Source organism: Hoplias malabaricus, chromosome 4, assembly GCF_029633855.1.
Source record: "Hoplias malabaricus isolate fHopMal1 chromosome 4, fHopMal1.hap1, whole genome shotgun sequence".
Lineage (NCBI taxonomy): Eukaryota > Metazoa > Chordata > Actinopteri > Characiformes > Erythrinidae > Hoplias > Hoplias malabaricus.
Window position 1 is genome coordinate 29938925 of NC_089803.1, and position 16248 is coordinate 29955172.

Here is a 16248-nt window from a genome sequence, read left to right on the forward strand (position 1 = left end):
CAAAAACCTCATCTGTTTTTGAGGCAGAGTTTTCTGAGCTAATCTCCACACTTATTCCTGTTTATTCTGATTTGTTGCTGCTTGGTGACTTTAATATTCATATCAATTCTGGTAACTGTTTGTTTGCTAAAGAATTTCTTAATGTTTTACAGAGCATTGATATTTCTCAGCACGTTGATTTCCCTACACATAACAAGGGCCACACCTTGGACATTGTTTGCTCTATGGGTAAAACCCCTTTTAATGTGAGAGGCATTGATCTGTGTGTATCTGACCATAAAGCTGTGTTCTTTGACTTTCCACTATCATGTCAACAGCGAGGGCAGCGTCAATCACGCCAGTTTACATTCCGGAGCGTTAAAAATATCAGTCCTCCTGCTGTTATGGAGATGCTCAGTCAGAGCCCGGTACCTGATTGCTTAGATCCTGATTTGCTAGTGACCCACTATGACGAAACATTGTCACATATTTTAAACCACCTGGCACCTCTAAGAACACGCTTGGTTACATTTTCTCAGCCTGCTCCCTGGTACACTGCTGAGCTGCGCAAGCTGAAAGCTGTTGGTCGCCAGCTTGAACGACTCTCAAACAGAACTGGCCCGACTGTGCATGCCCTTGCTTACAGTGATCATGTCTTGTTTTATAAGAAAAAACTACAGGAAGCTAAAACACTCTATTATTCTGATGTTATTCTTGGTGCCCACAGTAACCCTAGAGCTCTCTTTTCTACTGTTAATAAGATATTGAGCCCTGTGAAAAGTTTCCCTATGGTTCCTTAAGCTATACTCTGTTCTTGGTTCATGGACTTTTTCAATCATAAAATACTTACAATTTACTCTCAGTTCCAGCCCACTGCAACCAGGCTAAACATTCCACAACTATTTCCTCAGTTCAGCAGCAGCTATTTTTCCACCTTCAATACTGTAAACCAACAGCTTGTTTCACAGATTATTAATTTCTCAAGGGCAACTTCATGTCAATTAGACCCTTTTCCTATGCAGCAGGTGAAAGCCTGTTCTCCATTTATCTGTCCTCTTATTACCAAAATTATCAATGCTTCACTTACTTCTGGAATGGTCCCATCTTTGAAACTGGCAGCTATTACTCCAGTTCTCAAGAAGCCTGGCTTAGATCCTGAGAACCTCGCAAATTATAGGCCCATCTCTAATCTCCCTTTCCTTGCTAAACTGTTGGAGCGAACAGTAGCTGCTCAGTTAACAGAACATATTCAATCATATGATCTGTTTGAGGTCTTCCAATCAGGTTTTAGGAGGAATCACAGCACTGAAACTGCTCTTGTTAGGGTTGTCAATGACTTGCTGATGTCAGCTGACCAAGGACTGCTGAGTCTTCTTGTACTGTTGGACCTTACTGCAGCCTTTGATACAGTGTGTCATAGCCTTTTACTAACTCGGCTCAAAAACATGGTTGGCGTAACTGGTACTGCATTAGCTTGGTTTCAATTGTATCTTTCTGGTAGGCAGCAGTTTGTTTCAATGGGAAGTTTTCGATCTGACACATGCTCCTTGTCACATGGTGTCCCCCAGGGCTCTGTTCTCGGGCCCCTGCTTTTTATTTTGTACATCCTTCCTCTTGGTGACATCATTAGACATCATGGGCTGCAGTTTCACTGTTTTGCTGATGATGTCCAGATATATATTTGTACAAAACCTTCCCACAGCTTGCCACCTAGTGCCTTGCTGAAATGCTTAACTGATGTGAGGGCTTGGATGATCGAGAACTTCCTGAGCTTAAATAATAAAAAATCTGAAGCCATCATAATTGCTTCTCCTGCAACAGTCAGGATGCTTAGTGACACTACTGTTTGTATCCCTGGTTTTGTTGTCTCTACCTCAACACTAGTGAGAAATCTCGGAGTAATTTTTGATTCTACATTATCGTTTGACTCACATATTAACAACACATGTAGGACAGCCTTCTACCATCTTAAAAATATCTCTAGGATTCACCCTTTTCTCTCTCTCACTGCTGCCGAGACCATAGTCCATGCATTTGTTACTTCAGGCCTTGACTACTGCAATGCTCTGTTGTGTGGCCTCCCTGCTCGGGCTTTGAGCAGGTTGCAGTATGTGCAGAACTCTGCTGCTAGGATGCTGACCCATAAAAGATCTTGGGAGCATATTACTCCAGTCTTAAGTCGTCTTCATTGGCTTCCAGTGACGTACCGAATACAGTACAAATTGCTTGTGTTGGTGTTTAAATCCTTGCATGACCTTGCCCCTTCTTACCTAAGTAGTCTACTGCAACCATACTCTCCAGTGCGCACTCTTCGGTCCTCAAGCCTCCATTTGCTTGAGGTCCCGCATTTTAAGCTAAGCACCATTGGAAATAGAGCATTTTGTGTTGCGGGTCCAAAGCTGTGGAATAGTCTTCCTGACGAACTGCGAGCTTGTTCATCTTTAGATGTTTTTAAAACCAGACTAAAAACTCATCTTTTTAAACTAGCATATGGGTGATACTATGTATATGTCTCTATGGTCGTTTTGTTTGTATGTGCATTTACCTTTTATTGACTGTTTAACTTTTTATTTTCATTTTTATTTTTTTATTTTTATTATCTATTGTACAGTGTCCTTGGGTCACTTGAAAGGCGCTTTCAAATAAAAATGTATTATTATTATTATAATTATTATATTGAGGTAATGTTCTGTCTAAAACATTAAAGATTTTACTGTGAAAACAAACCTGTTTGTCTCTCGTTACCACATACTGATCTGAGGTAAATGCACACCGATGTCTGTTTACTCAGGATGAAACAGAATAAATGAGCGTTTATTTGTTTATTTGTAAAATATTATTTGAGTGCTTGATTTTCTGTTCAGAAACCTATCGTGTACTAACATAGAGGGTCTTCCCTTTCCCATAATCACCGTTAGACGGTTTAAATGCTCAAATTTTATTTTGAAGATAGTTAATCTGTTTTTAACAAATGCCTTATGTGCATTTTGTTACAGGAGGTCTCAGAGAAAAGAAAAACATCACAGACAAGAGTGTTCCTGCTCCTTTAATGAATACAAATTTAATAAAGTTGTATCAAACTTCTGCAAATTCCACTGTCGTTTTTGGATTTTGAGAGGAAATGTGAATAATTTAATAAATCATTAATCATTATCAACAATATAGAATTATTAATAATAACAGTGATTATTAATACTAATATTGATAAACAAGTCAAAATGTTCTAACAGTATACAGTTCAAGCAAAAGAACTATCTGTTTAAATATTATGAAAGAGGAAATTATATCAGAGCTATACAGCACGTAAATGCTTTATATTCTGCAAAAGCGGAATCCCAAAGCCAAATACACACACTTCCTGCACTCAGAATCGTGAACAACGTTCAGGGCACTGAGTTGTCGCTCAAAAACTCATTAGCCAATGGGAAGGCACCACTGAGAAGCACGCGCAGAACTCAGAGCTCACGCACTAAAACCATGGAGCACAAAGGTCAGAGCTGGATATTTTGTTTGAAAATTATAAGTTTTACGTTTGAGATTTAATTTTTTTTGTGCAAGTAGGGACGGAAGTGCCGTACAGCCAATACTACAGCCAACAGCTCACGTCGAGTGACACAGTAGTTTCTCTCAGCTCGGTCCTAGGTGCGACTGAAATAGGCTACAGCACGTTCCCTACCTCCAGACTGTTGGGACAGAACAGCTCCAACACCTACGTTGCTGGCATCAGTGTCCAAAATGAAGAGTCGTTGGGGATCCGGATAAGCCAAAAGAGGGGTCTTTGTGAGAGCCTCTTTGAGTTGGTCAAAGGCCATGGCGCATGTGTCGTCCCAACTGAAGGGCTGGCCCTTGTTGGTCATGCGGTGGAGAGGACTGGCAATGGTGGTGAACACTCTTATGAACTGGCGGTAGTAAGATGCCAGTCCTAGGAAACTCCGAATCTCCCTGACATTCCTGGGGGACGGCCAGTCCTGAACCGCAGCCACTTTGGCGGGGTCAGTGGCTACCCCACGAGCGCTCACCACATGTCCCAGGAAGGTGGTCTCCCTCGCCAACAGCTGACACTTTATCGAGTTCAGCCGCAACCCAGCTTGCCGTATAGCAGTGAAGACCTCACTCAGTGCTGTGTCGAAGTCGTTGGCATGCACCAGCAGGTCATCCAGGTACACAACACAGCAGGTTCGGGGAATGTGTGCCAGTACTCTTTCCATTAGTCTTTCAAATGTTGCCGGAGCATTGCAGAGTCCAAATGGCATCACGTTGAACTGCCACAGGCCTTGCCCCAGGGTGAAGGCAGTTTTTGGTCTAGCTTCAGGGGCAAGCCCTACCTGCCAGTAGCCGCTGCGCAGGTCAAGGGAGCTAAACCAGCTGGAACCTGCAATGTGGCCGAGCGCATCATCTATCCGTGGAAGTGGATAGGAGTCCTTCCTGGTGACAGTGTTGAGAGGGCGGTAGTCTACACAGAAACGCCAGCGGCCATCCTTCCTCTTCACCAAGACAATTGGGAATGCCCACGGACTGTCAGAAGGTTCGATCACACCGGCAGCCGCCATCTCACAGTTCATATCCTCTGCCACCTGTTGTTTTGCAAGGGGTAGCCGGTGTGGGCGAAGGCGAATAGGCAGAGCAGAACCGGTGTCAATGGTGTGTTGGACAAGCCCAGTCCGCCTGCAGTCTCTGTCGCTGGCAGCAAAGATGTCTATGTTGTCATCCAGGAGGCACTTTAACTTGTGGAGCTGGTCATGGGTCAGGCTGGCCCCACTGCGTTGCCATAGGTCATGGACAGCCATGGTTCTCAGCAGACGGGAGGATAGCGGACCCAGCGGACCCAGGTTGGACTGGTTTTCAGCTCTCTCAGCTTCACCATCCTTAAGGACACCTTCCATAAACTTGCAATAATCATCCTTGAATTTTGGGTTTTTCTCAAATTTCCCTTTTAGGCGTTTCAATCGAACCAGAGCCAGATGCTTATTTTCTGGTAGTTGTGGACGTGTCTTAAATGGAAGGGGCATTTCCAGGTGACCATCTACATTCTGGCGTATTCCTTTATTCAGTAATTGCAAGAATTGTATATCTTCTTGTAACCGCCCTCAGAATGGCGGTTGGTGTTAATGTTGGGATTTCCTTGACGGACACACGATGACACAGACCTGTCACTTCTGTTGCCTTTGCAGCCTTTGTTGAGCTGCCGACTATACTCCAACCCAAATCAGTGTTGATGGCATATGGCTCATCATCATGTCCTGTGATGACTTGTCGTGGAGCCAATGCCCTGGAGCAGTCATAGCCAATCAGAAGTCCAACTTCACAATTCATCAACTGTGGCATTTCCTGTGCTATTCTCTTTAGATGTTTCCACCCTTTAGCCATTTCAGAGGTAGGAATATGAGAACGTTCCAGTGGTATGAAATCTCTGGTATAGGCAGTCAGCAAGTTAATAAAGCATGGTGAGGAAAACCCTCTAACTCTAAGTCCACTAACCCTTTCACTCTGAACAATGAAATCTTTTCCCATCATGGTGGTAAGCTTTAATTTGACTGGCTCTAACTCTGCCCCCATTTTTTCATATACCTCTCTGTCTACAAAGGTGTTGCTACTCTGTGTATCCAGTAAGGCATACACTAAGATCTGTTTTTCCTTGGGAGTGGTTGTGGAAAGCCATACAGGCACTATCATGGATGTGCCCCCACCATCACCTCTGTCTAGGCAGCAAGAAAGGGAAGTTGTGTTTTCTTCAATTTGCTGACCATTAGAAACTGAGATTGCAGCAGCAGAAGGACAATCTTCGTGAAGTGGTGTTGGATGGTGTTTCTTACATATGCCACAAATAGCTTTATTCTTGCATTCCCTTGAATTGTGTCCTCTCCTAAGACAGTCAAAGCACAGGTTATTGTCAAATATGAAACTTCTCTTGTCATCAACAGATTTTTTAGCAAAATTCTGGCATTTGTGGATACAGTGATTTATCTGATGCTTTCACATTTGTGATAAATGCGCTAGCCTTTGGGCGCCTTATTTCTTTACATGGCTTTTCTTCAGTGTGTTTCAATGCATGAAAGGATGTTATAGGATTGCATGCAATCTCTGCTTCCTGTGCCATAAAATCAGAAAAATCTTTGAAACTGGGATATTCCTTATTTTGTCGCAAGCACTTTGTGACATGACGATTCCAGCGAGAGGTCACCCAGTCTGGGATTTTCTGAAGCATCCTTTGATTCTCTTCACAGTCATTTAACACCTGAAGCCCTTTAACGTACGGCATAGCATTACTACAGGCTACTAGAAAATCACTGAATTGTCTCAGTTTAACAGACTCCCTCGAACAAATCTTTGGCCAGTTGTTCAATTTTTCTCTGAATGCACGTTGTATTACAAAAGGGTGGCCATAGCGAGCATTTAGTGTCTCCCATGCTTGTTTGTAGGCTTCATCATCTTTCCTGTAGAAGCTTCCTTCTAATACAGACCGTGCCTCACCACTAATGTATTTTTGTAGGTAGAACAACTTGTCAGCTGGGCTTGTGCATCGCCGTTCTATCAGTGCTTTGAAACTTGTGCTCCACTCAAGAAATTTGAGTGAGTCCCCCGAGAAGATACCAGGCTCAGGTGTAGGAAGTCTAGTAAGAACCATTGTGTCCCGCAGGACTTGTGCTAAAGAAGCTTCATTGTTAGTATTATTTATTTGCTCATTCTCATTGTTCTTACATGCTTGTTCCCTTTTAATTTCTTTACAATGTACTTGAGGATAATCAGCTAATTCACTACATTCTGTTCTACTCTCTTCACTGGCCTCATCTGAGTCGGCTTCAGAGTATGCCTTAAGATTAGCAGCTATTGCTTGAAGATCTCTCTGGTTTTCTAATCTTTTAAGCTCTTGTTTTTGTGTAGCAATTGCCTCTTCCATTTTTATTTCAGCCTTCTTTGCAGCCAACTGAGCAGCACACTCTGCTATTTTTGCTGCAATGCTTTGCTGTCCTGATGAGTGAGAGTGGTAACTTCTGACTGATTTGGAGGTTGTCGTCCCAAATATTGATTGGGCATACTCTCTATCAAGCACTCTGTGAAGCCTTGCATTTTCTGCTTTCGCATCAAATTCCTCCTGCCCCACTTCACTCATTTGCACTTTCATTAGCCCCATCAAATCTGTTGTTACTGCTATGCAGGAATCCATTTTTCTTCTAACCTCAGTAGAAGGTGCCAGCTGAGATCTTATTTTTTCATACGTATCTTTAAGTTTTGTCTCCAGCCCTTCAATAACATCCATCATTTCAGCCAAGTCTTGGTCAGAGCACTCTTCTTTAAGTTTCGTTCTTATAGCTCTAACTTGTTTTTTCCAGTGTTTATATAGCATGATGAATTTATTCTCCCTCTGAGAAGCCTCTTGATGCATTAATTCCAGCATTTTTGGGGTAATCTTTCTCTCCCGTAAAGATTTCCTGGGTTCTACTCTCTTTGAAGTGGTGGAGGTAGGCTCCAGCATAACTGTTTGGAGCATTTCTAATTTAGCATGGCTACCACATTTGAGTGACTCTAATCTATCCTGTTCCACATCATCCATCTGTGATTTTAATTGTTCATTAAACTGATTTAATTCTATTTGAAGAGGCTCAATTTGTTCACCACCCTGTGAATTTTCTCCTTGATATGACATTGTACACGTCTTAGAAAACACACTGTACAGCTATTTAACTCTGTGCAACGTAAGTAGTGATCCTAATGTATTCGCTCAAATAAACTCTCTAGTGCACTATTGTTGATTGCCATTAGAGCATTAAGGACAATCATACATTCATCAAACAAGAATAACAAATCAATTACTTTTCTCATTAATAAATCAGTGCATTTTTTTAGCACTTTTTTTTTTACGTGCTTAAACTTGTAGAGGTAGCTTCAGTCAAACCTGAAGGTGAGCCGCACTGTTCTGCATGAAGATGATAATTGAAAATGGTGCTGCACAATGAAGCCTGAGCAGAGGGGCTTTGTATTTGTAAACTACGCTGGTAAAGGCTGCACTCCCTCGGTGAAGGCGCTGCACTTTTGATCCGACGTATCAGCAACCAAACCTCTGTCTTTTCCCATGAATTCAGCAAGCTCGTTTTGGGCCACGCGTTGCTCCAGCGACTGTGCTGCTCTTACTTTTACTCTGGCCTCTCGGCCGCGATGGCGGTACGTTTTCACTATAGCTACACTGGTCCAACAAATAACGGCCACATCATACAGATGTCTTTTGAAGCTTTATTTCTCACTCTTTCCTGCTCTTATTCTTCATCGGACACTGTGAAAACTACAAAAAAAAATATAAACAAAAAACACTCAGTTCGAAATATATATCCTATCGGTCCCTCCTCAAGGTTTTTAAGCCTGTGTCCATTACTGAACAAATCCAGACATGATAGCACACAAACAGCAGAGAACTCTAATATAATCACATAAATGTAAGAATTAGTCCATGTAAAAGTACACAAATGCACAAATTATAAAGCGTTTTACCGTGTGCGCCTCTTGGACCACATGTAGGATTAAATTATTAGAGACGTTAAGTCCTGTCTCTGCATCCTTGTTTGCCTTTTTCCCCACAATGCCACCGTCAAGCTCTTAAATAAAGTCTTGTCATGTGACAAATTTTTTATACAAACTCAATCTTTTTAACCTAACATAAATTCAAAGTAATAGATTCCACATACATTTGTCAGTGTTGTTTTTTTAAACGTTTTTACATTGTATATCACAACACATGAATAACACCATCCCAGAGCAGTTGGACAAGAGGTGGCAATGCTTGGTCACAGGCAGTAGTCAATGTAGCACTAGGATCTGGAACTCACTGGGGTGTGGCTGCATGACAACTTGCTTGCCTGCTTTTGATCTTCTTTCTACTTATTTGGCCACGCTGGAGGGCCAAAGTCTTTGTGCCAAGGGTGATGGTCGACCTCGACACATCAACACAGGCCTCCCAGCGGCTCAGCAGGTCCAAACCGATGATGCACTGGTCTTGGATGTTGGCGAGCCAGAACTCGTGTGCCAGCTCCATACCCCCCGCCAGGATTTGCAGTAACTTCCTCCCCTTCATGCCAGTCCTCTCTCCAGTCACTGTCATCAACTGGGTGTCAATTGGTAGCCAGCCACCTGCACATGAGTCGAGTGTGCTCGGGAGGACACCAGGTCAAATGAGGGAAATAGTAGATCAATTTCAGTGTCAACGAGGGCTCTGCAAGGTTGGCCATCAACACTACAATGCAAGTATAGCCCTTTCTCATGACCTAGCCGGCCTACCAGTGTGCATCATCCTTGATGGGGGGTGGTTAGACGGAGTGATGGTCCCTTCACTAGGCCACTCTGCTGTCGTTTCCCTGTGGCTGGGTAGCCCTGGCCTTCGGAGTTAGTGCAGGGCAGTCGCGTGCCACATGGCCAGGCTCATCACATCGATAGCAACGGTCTGTTATTCGCCATGGACGTCTTCAGGCTGTCCTGGGTTGAAGCTGGCAGACATCTGCTATTTCCTCCGACCACTCACTGTCGGCTTCTCTCACATATGGGTGGTGGGCGAGAGCTCTCTGCTGGTTTGGTCGTGAATGAGAGCACTAACTCAGCCCGTTCTGCTTCGTGGAGGGCCTCGCTAAGGGACCGGGGCATGGCAAGGCAAACATGTTGGCGCAGCCGCACCGGGGACAGACCTTGCAGAAAGGCATATAGCCTCAGCTCCTCCTGGCCAGCCGGGGGGATCTCCGGATAGCCGCGCCTGGCATATAGCTGCACGTCTGCGGCAAAGGTGCCTAGGTTCTCTCCTTCTTGGCGACAATGTTTGGCTAATTGTTCTCTGCTCTGGTTGGTGGAATGCTGCTGCCCAAACGGCCTCTCCAGTGCCATTGTGAGGGCCAGATCAAGGAGCACCTGCAGTGCACCCCCTTCCAACGCCAGGGCCAGGTGTGTGGCAGCCTCTTCGTCGCTCCAACCACTGTGCCGTGCCACCAGTTGGACTTGTGAAAGATAGGGCTCCAGCGGTGTCATTGTACCTGGGTAGCTTGGCTAGCATCTTGCGCATAGCTCCTGCCTGCTGTGAGCTAAACATAGGCGCTAGCGTAGCTGTTTCACTAGCGGTAGAAGCTGTATCATTAGCTACTAGGTCACAGTCTTCTGTGCGTTGCAGGCTTTCACCCCTCCTCTGTGCCTGTGGGGGGTGGTGCCGTCGCAGTGCGCTGGCCCCATCCGGGAAGCCTTGCGAACGTTGATCGTTGGCTCGGCCTCTTTGAGGCTGTATCACATCTTCAAGAAGGCGCAGATACTGCTGTATGGCACGTTGCAGTTCCTCAATCTCTCACTCCATTCTGGGAGGCGCTGAAATCCCACTTCTGACACCAATTGTGGTGAGCACCAGAAGAAGAAAGAGACTTCTTTAGCTTTTCTGCTGGTTTCCCACCTGGTGGTGTACCACAGAAACTGCCCCTTTATTGACAGAAGCCTGAGCCTCACAACACAGGAAAATAGCCCAAGATCATTAATTGCCATACTCATCTCGGTCATGGTGGCCACCCAAAATAACAATGCATAAAGGGGCCTGGAGGTTGTGGGTTCGATTCCCGCTCCGGGTGACTGTCTGTGAGGAGTTGGTGTGTTCTCCCCGTGTCCGCGTGGGTTTACTCCGGGTACTCCGGTTTCCTCCCACAGTCCAAAAACACACGTTGCAGGTGGATTGGCGACTCGAAAGTGTCCGTAGGTGTGAGAATGTGTGTGTGTCTGTGTTGCCCTGTGAAGGACTGGCGTCCCCTCCAGGGTGTATTCCCGCCTTGCGCCCGATGATTCCAGGTAGGCTCTGGACCCCCCGCGACCCTAAATTGGATAAGCGGTTACAGATAATGGATGGATGGATTAATAACTAGAACATCTAAGAATGAACACAAACAGTCCCATGAGTCTCTGCACCAGTGGCACCTCCCATTGGCTGCCACACTATGTATGTTTTTATTATTCATTTATTTTAGTGTAGCCTTTACCAAAACAATGTAGTGTAAAAAGAAATAATAAATTAAAGGAGAAAAACAAAGCAAAAGGGCTCCAGCACTTTCAGTGCTTAGACCCCTAAGATCGTAACGTCGTGCATCAACATAGTGAGAGATTGGGTGTTACACTTAGCTAGTTGCGTTTAACTTTCGCATATTTATTAGTCTTAATACGTTTACTATCTTGCAGACAGATGATTCATAGATAAAATTTTCAGTTTATCGTTATACCTTAACTCTGAAAATGGATCCCGTTCTATGTAAACAGATTGTCAATTATCTTACTAACAGTACATATCCTGACGGACTAACTAAAGTTGAAAAAAACACTTTTAGGAAGAAGGCTCACAATTACGACATTGATGGTGAGTTGACTCTCAGTTTCTATGGATTATACAAACAATGTTTGAAAATGTTGTGCGTGTTTCAAGATGTCTGGCCCCTACAGCGGTCTCGTCCACTTTGTAGCCTAGGTTTCAGCCTTATACATTGTAGTAAAACTGTACATTTTAGGCCATAAACAATCCGATAACAAACCATTTTTATACAAAGATGCCTAATTAAATCATCAAGAACAGTCAATACCTACCCACAACATGTTTAATTTGTGAGAGTTAATACTTCGCGTTTTTGACCACGTTTCCCTTAGTTGTTTTTACTCTATTACAATATTTTAGTCTGTGCAATTCCATTCAGTATTCGTATTTCTGTAGATAATTAACTTTATCTACAAGCTGGAAATTTAGTGTAAGTTTATGACTAAATCTGTTGGGTTTATTCTCATCTGTTTTGATATATTACTTTATTTTGCAGATGGTCAGTTATTTTACATCAGGTACAAAGGCACTTCCAGGGCTCTGAAAGCAAAAGTTCTATGCGGTACAGAAGATGCAAATGCCATTTTCACAGAATTTCATGCCAGCAGCCTTGGAGCACACTGTGGGCAGAAGAAGACAAGAGATGCCATCTCCAAGAGGTTTTATTGGCCTGGCATGTCTTCAGACATTGACACATGGGTGATTATAATTTTATTTTTTAAACAATGACTTCCTTAAACACTACATGAAGGTTAAAACAACTACTAATCTATAATGCATATACTGAACTATCACTGGATTAGGAACACCTACCTTGTATACTCATTGTCCACTCTCTCAGCTCCACTGACTACACAGGTGCACTTTGTAGATGTACAATTACAGACTGTCGTCCACCTGTTCTTCAGTGTTAAGGCCCACAGAGCAGGTATGATTTGGGTGGTGGATCTTTCCCAGTGCTGCAGTGACACTGACGTGGTGGTGGTGTGTTAGTGTGTGTTGTGTTGGTATGAGTGGATAAGACACAACAGTTTTTGCTAGAGTTTTTAAACACTCTCTGTTCTCCTACATTGACCAACTTTTAGATGTAAAATCAGAGACAGTAGCTCATCTGTTGCTGTTCCTATGTTGGTCCGATTTCTTCATCAGTGGACGCTGACAGGATGCTGTTGGGTTGATGTTTTTGTTTGGTGGACTAGTCTCAGTCCAGCGATCACACTGAGGCTTTAAAAACTACTGCATCACTGCTGTGTACTAAGAATGATCCACCCTGCTCTGTGGCATTTCACCGATCCAAATACAAATGCAGCCTGTTCCACAAATGTGGCCAGCAGGCGAACAAGCCATAGCATAGGTGCCCCTGTTGTTTCCGGACGTGGGGACCAACTTAAATGGAGAAGCATTTCCGCAGCATTTAATGTGGAAGTACGAACAAAAATCCCCCAAGCCGCTGAATTCAGCTTCATATCACAGACCGTTAGGAGCGAGATCACTGTGGAACACTTTTGAAGGTGCCCTAAATTTAACGACGTTAAAATCCAGCGGAACTTCCCTAATTTTGCTGCAGACTAGGGTTGTCAAATAAAATACGTTAAAATCATCCCGTATTTGGACTAAAACCGTGTTGCTTATTGGACTGATACGGGACTGATATGTTTCGTAATGTTGAGATTGGATTGTTAAAACGGGTGATTTGTTTCAGATAGATGCTCTTCCTCAGCCGGAGTGAGGGGCAAATACCCCACGGCTCCGAAACAGAATATGCGCTTCTCATTGGTCATCACTTTTATTTAGCCAATCAGCATCCAGAGTTAGCTGTCTATCATTTACTGTGGCAGCCAATGGAGTCATAGTCCCGCCTACAGGGGGTTGTTTCGCTGCGGCCCTGAGAGTAATGTCAGTCCTGAGACACTGGGGGAAACAACAGTGCCCCATAGCGGTGGCTTGTTTGCCTGAACTGAAATGGAAATGAACAAATGCACGTCAAGGAAAACTCCTGAGTGACTTGATCCACAAACGCAGATTCTACATTTTACAAATAAATGTTAAATTCGAGACTTCGACTTTACAAATATTTGCAATGTAAATGTAAACAAATGTATTTATTTAAGCATGAAAGTATGATATATCTATGAAAACCAAAAACATGTATTTATGAATGTAATTGTATTTGTACAAATTGCAGACCGTGAGACACAGATTGGGATGTGTTCATTTGTGAACAATGAAACATATTTGTGACTTGTGTTTTATTTGTGGATTAACATTTACGCATTTGTAAAGTATTTTGAGACTAATCTCTCTCAATATTACACTACACTCCGGTTAAGCCAGCCGCCGTTTGAGAAAACACGGTTAAACTAGCCGCACGTCAGATTCTAGTGCGCGTATACTAGTGACAGAGCGGTAATATTCAATGCACGTGAAGACCAGAGCTTATGCCCTTCATTTTAAAGAAAGTAACAGCATTTAAGCGGTTTATATATTGGTCATTTCTAATAGGTATTTCATACAAATAACAAATATCACTTCTGTGTTTGCCATACTATGTACCTATGAAATATGAAATGATTTTACTGTATAGTTTTTTAGTAAAGCACATTCAAATTCCCCATAATTCTCCATTGTTTTTGAACGTGAGTCAAGTTTGCTGCTTTATAAAATAGTCATTTTGAATAAGTAGTCCATACATCCAACATATTCAGTGTTCAGTGTTTACCACACTATGTACCTGTGAAACATGAAGTGACTTTACTGTATAGTTTTTGAGTAAATGACATTTAAAATCCCATAATTGTCCATTGTTTTTAATAATTATTCAAGTTACATGCTCTATTATATAGTTATTTTGAAAAAGTAGTCCATACAACCAAAATATATCTGTTCAGTGTGTACCACACTATGTAACTATGAAATATGAAGTGATCCTACTGTATAGTTTTTGAGTAAATGGCATTTAAACTACCCATTGTTTCATTTTTTTTAAGCATGAGTCAAGTTTGCTGCTTTATAAAATAGTTATTTTGAATAGGTAGTCCATACAACCAACATATATCAGTTCAGTCTTTGCCATACTATATACCTATAAAATATGAAGTGATTTTACTGTGTAGTTTGAGTAAATTGCCTCCAAATTTCACGTTTTAAAATGGTTTTTAATTATTACTCAAGTTCCATGCTCCATAAAATTGTTATTAAAATTGTACTGTTGAAATATTAAGTGATTTTACTGTATAGTTTATAGAGTAAATTGCATCCAAAATCCCCATATTTTAAAATGTCTATTCAAGTTCCATGCTCAATAAAATTGTTATTTCTAATAAGTAGTCCATACAAGCAACAGATATCATTTCAGTCTTTACCCTAATGTGTATGTGTATTTACCCTAAAATATGTAATCATTTTACTGTACAAATTTTGAGTAAATGGCATCCAAAATCCATATAATTGACCATTTCTTTTAATTATGAATCAAGTACTGATTTATAAAATGGTTATTTCTAGACAGACAGACAGAAAGAAAAAAAAAAAAGAAAAAACCCCGAAGAAAATTTACCTGCCAGTAGCAACAAACACATCATAGTAGACTTCACTATAGAGGGGAGGTTACATTTACAGGACATGGTAAGCAGATTAAAGTATAAGAACACACAAAATATCCAATAAAAATTTAAATAAAATGATGCAAGGCAGAGAATAACATATAAGTTGGGAAACTATGGTAGCAAGGGCAAATAATCATGCAGAATTTGTCCTGTGTGAGCGAAAAAGAAAGTGTTTGAGCCTCGTAGCCTCAGATTCAAGCAAGTGTATTCATTGACTAGCATTTGTGCTAGACAATTATCCCTACAGCCTATACCTGCAGCAGGTAGTGTCGCAGTCACACAGCTCCAGGGGCCTGGAGGTTGTGGGTTCGATTCCCGCTCCGGGTGACTGTCTGTGAGGAGTTGGTGTGTTCTCCCCGTGTCCGCGTGGGTTTCCTCCGGGTGCTCCGGTTTCCTCCCACAGTCCAAAAACACACGTTGCAGGTGGATTGGCGACTCAAAAGTGTCCGTAGGTGTGTGAGTGAATGTGTGTGTGTCTGTGTTGCCCTGTGAAGGACTGGCGTCCCCTCCAGGGTGTATTCCCGCCTTGCGCCCAATGATTCCAGGTGATTCCAGGTATATAACTTGCATTGCACAGATTCAAATATTGGTTTCTGAATGTGCAACTTGTTTATACATGTTTATACAAGTATGTGAAGGTGTTTTGCACCATATTCACTACAGCAATTGTAGCAAAACTGAGTTTGTATGATTTTTTTGTACTTGTGTGTGTAGAATTGTATTTGTGCACCTGCAATAAATGATCTGTGAAGATATAACTGTGAAGTTGTATTTGTGGAAGGGGAAATAATTTCTACAAGTTTGCAACTCTTAAAGCTATTTTCCCTGTTACTTCAAATTTACTGATATTACACATTTTACTATTTTCTAGAACTACAAGTTTCACCGTCACAGACATTCAGGTGTTTTGCCCCAAATATACCTCCATAGAACTTCATCTTCCATGATGGAGAGAGCAGCTTGTGCAATGTCCTACTATCAGCCACCATAACCACAGAGTCCAGCTCCACTCCAACCACTGACCCCGCTCGCCTGGCCAGCTTTTCCAGACGCATCTCATCTCTTTTCTTCATACTGCCTCCCCCAGCACACAACAGCATAAAAAAGACAGTTGGCAACCACGGACTGATAGAACATCTGTAGTAGCTTCCTACAGATGTTGACCTCAGACTCCTCAGAAAATACAGCCAGCTCTGCCCCTTCCTGTACAGGATGTTTCTGTTCTCAGACTAGTCCAGTTTGTCGTCAAGCTGCAGCACCTCCACTTAAACCCCCTCAATAGAGACTGGTTGCAGGGTTGGGCCGGGCCTGTGAACGTCCATCACCATCTACTTGGTCTTGGAAGTGTTTAGCTGT